Genomic DNA, 6,000 nt, shown 5'->3' with positions numbered 1-6,000 from the left:
TTAAACAGCTGTAAGACACTCCATCATGCCCTGTTGAACGTCTCAAGCCAGATTTCCTACTGATATTATTTATTTTTCAATGCAAAACTAATGAGATAAAACTTGATTTACAAATACAAATAAATATTTAATCAATGCAAAGAGAACCAAGTTCATCAAAATGCTGATTCCCCAGTTTCTAGAAAAAAAAACCATGACACATGACAGCAAGCAGTTGCCACTTACATGTCATCAAAGCCCAATTTACATTAAATATAGGTCATATTTAATGTGAATTGGGGCTGTGTTGAGGTGTAATAATGTAATGTAATATGATAATAATGAATATGGATTAGGATCCCGTTTGAATTGATAGGCAGATATAGGTAGCTAGGTAGTAGGTACCTATATTAATGTGATGTCACTGCATTGAAATAATGAGGGAGATTATGGTGTCAGGTGTCACTGCATTGAAATACTGTCAAACAGGGTAATAGCCTGGCAGCTGGGCTGCCAGGCTATTAGTTTTATTGTAGTTTATTGCCAGGCTGATTGTACAGTTTTATTAACAATTAGATAGAAGATAATTCATTTAGCTGAAATCTTGTGGCTCCGGAAATGTTATATAGCGGTTTCAGTGTTTAGTAGGCCGTAGGCCTGTCGCCAGGATGGAATTCTAAAATTTACAGTTCATATATTATTTTCGCTACACCTAGACCAGTTTTTCGATACAACATTATTTGAGGCAAAAAAATTCAAGAACTGAATCGACACTTTTGCGGACTCGCCTGCGGACTCAGCTCAACCGAAGGACTCATAACTCCTACAAATAATTGAAAAACATTCTTTTACATCAAAAACAATGAATTTTTGCTTACAGCTTCTATGATGATTGACGAATGACGAATATGGCGGTCTCACTCAAATAGCTAAAATTTTTAAATTGAACAATTTTGTCATTATCGAAGACCTCATTGATTGCAGAACTTTAGTTTTCGCAAGTGTATTCAGGAAAATTTTCTGAAATAGTAGGAACATTTCCATTATCATTCTGAAATAGAAACATCATTTCCGTTTTTACATATAAACAGGATTAATAAAATACCTATCAAATCCATCCATTGTCACTCAATTTGTGATGTATGAATGACAGTTTTACTTTCATTCCGATGATGCTCATTTTTACCGGTTGAAGCTGTAGAATTAAATTATATTAAAAAATTAATTAAAATTAAATTTTACTAAATCAAATTTTATTATTTAATACACTAGACGGTACAAGCTGTAGAATTAAATTCTATTAGAAAAATGTTGAATTAAAAATCTGATTATATTTTTTATATTAAAAATTAATTTTTATTAAATTAATTTGTATTATTAATGCACTATATGGTACGTGCTCTGTTTTATATAATGAAATAGTTTCCCATGTTAAACAACGAAAATTTTCTAAAAGACACAAAACGTTCGAAAACGCGGGATGGCAGACGAAATCATTTAGAATCTGAGGTGAAGTTAATTATATAGACAATATTGACAAAATAGGCAAAAAACATGAAAAAACGTATGTCTGGATGCGTATTAATTGGTATTTATAATTTGAAACAAATTTCCATCATTTAAATGTCAGTATGGAATGTGGATCAAGTCTAATTATTGTGAAATCGAACTTCACAAGACCAAAAAAAGGTGTCTGACACCGTCTTGTCTAATGTCAACAGTCAACATAATGTTGCCATATGCCGTGAAAGTTTAGCAGTTTATCCCATCATTTCGTGTGGATTCAAGAACTTTGTGGGTATCGATGAAATCGTGAGAACTTTCTGCGAAAGATGACGTAATTTTTTATTTTATTTTGGAACATATTCGTTACAAAAAATTTGTCGATACGGATACTTGACTAGTGTTTGCATTTGGGAAGAGTCGCCGACTTTTTATCGGTTTTCGAACCACACGCAAGCGAGATAAAGGAAGCGCGGCTGTCCGGGTGTCCGCAGTTTCTGATCTGACGAGCTCAGTGTAATGAGTATCAATTGTCACTTTGGTGGAAGGTGTAAGGTGGTAAGTTTTCGATACATTTTATTATGTTAACATGATAATATATTACCTATACAGAATTCATAGTTGCAAACCAGAGATTTTTTAGAATCAGTTCATTTTTAAATTCCTCATTTACTCAAGATTTTAACAGATTTCTTATGTATGATAATTCTGGTATCCAAGATACTTTACTGGTCTACTTATAGGAATCAAAAATGAACTTGAGGAAGAGTCTAAAAAACTCTCTGCTTTGCCACTATGACAGAATTCCATACTGCCTGTCGCCGATTCTTAACACTGCAGAACATTCACAGCATTTTGTGGTCTCGAACTCGCTGCCACAATTCTGCCGAGCTTAACCGCCCGGCCTCCTTGCCGATTCTGACCAGAAACTGGCGCACAGAGCTGGGATCGAACCCGCACCTCTCTAGTGCGTCAATCTTGGTACTCTGAAGTCTGAACTTTAACCACTAGGCCACCCTGCCTAACAGCAGCTAATGTTGAGAAAGCTCAAGTTGCAGCTTGAAAGATAAATATATTCCAAGACAAGACAGTTGCCAGCAGCCAGATAAAGTAAATATCGGTTATGTTTTATGTAGGGGACAGCTCACAGGCCACAGCTGCGGCCGCGGGCGGCGGGTGGAGGCCGGAGTAAGAAGGATTCTAAGGAAGACCGGCACAAACACATGAAGCAGCGAGTGCCTTATTCTAGTCGCTTTTTAGTGGGAGCATTGGAGACGCGTCCATGCAGCCCCATGGCAGGAATCTGTAAAATCTGCACTGTGCAGCAAACATGTTAGGCTGTTGAAAATAATAGAACAAGGCAGAGTCGCGGAAATGTGGGCAGCGAGTGCCAAATTGTGTCAGGTCATTGTGTGAGATTCCGTCCGCGTGTACGGAAAATTTTGCGGAGATCTGAAATTAAAAAAACTGATTTCAATAATGCAAATAATGTACATGTGTTAGTTGCCATATTTGAAAGTCTTCGCAGAATGCGAAAATATAGTATTTCGCATTCCAGATAAACTCAAAAGTTTCAATTATTACATGATTCTAACACAGTGGTTCCCAAAATTTTCAGGATGGCGCCACCTTTGGCTCCCCAGTGAATCTTCAGCGCCCCCCCCCCCGACAGACACATATAAAAACAAACTCCTCTCTCTTGATATTTAGTTTGCTGCAATTTTAAAAGAGAAATATTAAATACATGTGTGTATATCACAAATAGAAACCCATTTAGTAAAGCAATAAATTTATTATAGTTTTAACTGTTTCAGCACTAGAAATTCAAGACAGCTGGGCTAAATTTACGGCCGGACTCGTGGCCGGTCTCACGGCCAATCTCCAAATTCAGTGACCAAGGAATATCTCCCAAACTAATGAACGCAGCTCGATAAAACTTGGAACACGTATTCATTAGGACCTAACTGTGATGTTTAGCTCGTGAAAAGTTTTTAAATTTCACCTTCAATCGCGAGTTAAATGGCGATACGGGCCGAAATTCGCAGTGATCAAAGAATTTCTTCCAACCTACTGAACAGATTCGAACGAAATTTTGAATATAAATTCCTAACTACCAAACGATGATTTTTAGCTGGTGAAAATTTATTCGAGTCGGAGTCATGTTCTGTTTTCGAAAATACTGAACAGATTCGAACCAAATTTTGAGTATAAATTCCAAACGGTGATTTTTAGCTCGTGAAAATTTATTCGAGTCGGAGTCATGTTCTGCACGTGTTGTGTACAAATCGTCAAACAAACGTACAAACTTTGCCCCCCCCCGGGGGGGTTATATCGCCCGCTTTAGAAACCGCAGTTCTAACATATAGAATCCAGCACGAAATAAAATAAATTTTAGGTTTGACAATTGAAAAGAAAATGCCTCTATAAGGATAAGAAATAAAATCAATCGATTACTCTATAAATCACGCTATTAAATAATGTATTATAATGCAATGTAATAATGTAATGTAATTTCATGTTTTATTTATTTCCCGTTTTGAAACCTGACAGTGGATTTTACTTTACTAATTGATTGTATTTGTGTTTATAGGACTGAACTTTTTCTGAACAGAATTTTGTGTTATGAACTGACGATGGAGCTGGACTCCGAAACGTTTCTCTTATAAAGACATGGTAAATTTTTGTTGTATTGCCTTTGCTTTTAAATTCCTGGTTAACTTATGATTCAAGAATTTAATTTAATACTTATATCCAATCAAATTGAATACTTATAATTTAATACTTATATCCTATCAAATTTAATACTTATATCCAATCAAAACACGGTGAAAATAAATACCGCTATTTTAGAAAACATAAATAATGTATTGTTTAGGATTTACATAAATAATGTAAAATGAGCATAAAATGTTTGTCTCCGAACTAAATTACTTCTAGGCAGGTGGTTGAGCACCACAAAACACTTGAGTAGAAGCGGCATCTAGTCTTATCAGCCGACCGACTCCTGCTGATAAAGATTGAAAAATTGGTTGCCATGCAATAAAAATAACAAATAACTGGTCTATAAAGCACCTTTCGGTTCCCAATAACAGTCAACAGGCTTGGAAAAAGACAGATGTTTTTCGGAAAATATTCCATTGAGGAAAAAAGTCTTAAATTTGTAAACATGATTAAACAGCTTTTAAATGTAAATTAAGATTAACAGATAAATTAAGATAACAGATAAACAATAATTTGAAAATATTTAATATAATATAAAATAATACAATATAATATAAGAATTTTATAATAGAATATAATATAATATAATATAAAATAATATAATATAATAAATATAATAAATATGTCGTAATTTTAATAGTTTAAGTTCTAACTAGGCTTCTTTTATCATGTATACATTACATGTATTCACCATCTGTTCTACTAATACTATTTCTACTATTCTACTAATAATATACTATTTCTACTAATAATACTACTATTATATATAATACTAATATAATATATAATACTAATAATAGTATTATAATAATATAATACTATTTCTACACGCTACAGTAATTAATGAACTAAGAAAAGGCATAAAAAGCAGATTTAACATTTCATGACTTACAGGCAAGCGCATAGTAAATATTCAAATAAATGTGTTTTTACTCCAAATGGCGGTGCACTTTTTACCCTAGTTCATACCCTAGTGATACCCCATTTTACCCTAGTGATACCCCCTGTAAAAGGGGGTATCAGACTTCGAACGCTCCATGCAAGGTCTCTGGGTGAAAAATTATCCTTTTCACCCCCAGAAAAGGACAATTTCAAGTCATATATTTGGACACATATATACCATATTTACACGAATTTTTTGAGGAAGAAATCACGGGACACATTTTTTACCTACAGAAAAGGCTAATTTGAAGCATATACTTGGTTTATATATGACTTATTTACACGAAGCATTAGAAGAAGAAATCACGGGACACATGGGAACCCACATATGTGGACCGTCTGTACCCACACGTGGGTAATTCCCACGTACCTATGTTATAAAAGGTGCTGTGGTGCCCACTGATGGAACTTGGAACTTGAAGGTGAGAGTGCCAAATTAAGTATTTATTATTTATTAAGTCTAAGACGCGTCTAGTTAAGTTGCTTATACAAGGGGAAAGTATTAGCCGCTTCGAATATCGGGGTAAAAATTTGAAAAAAGTATACATTTTTACAAAAATTATACATTTAAAAAATTTACCAATGAATAAGATAAATCGGACTAAAAATTTGAAGAAAAATTATACATTTTCAATTTTAATTACCAAATTTATCAAAGAATATGGTAAAAACTTGCAAAAAAAATCCCAAATTTCGAAGTTAAATCGTACTTTCCGTTACTTGTCCTACAGTTTTTATTGCTTAGAAAAATGAGTAATTTTGTTCAAATAGTGACACACTTTGTCTATGTAATACCTGCATGATACACCCGGGCTAATTTGGTTTAGAATGGCTTACACAAACGGGCTAAAAAGT

The sequence above is a fragment of the Hyalella azteca genome, unplaced genomic scaffold (genome assembly GCF_000764305.2).
Source record: "Hyalella azteca isolate HAZT.00-mixed unplaced genomic scaffold, Hazt_2.0.2 contig3892, whole genome shotgun sequence".
NCBI classification, from domain to species: domain Eukaryota; kingdom Metazoa; phylum Arthropoda; class Malacostraca; order Amphipoda; family Hyalellidae; genus Hyalella; species Hyalella azteca.
This window is presented reverse-complemented; position numbering follows the sequence as displayed.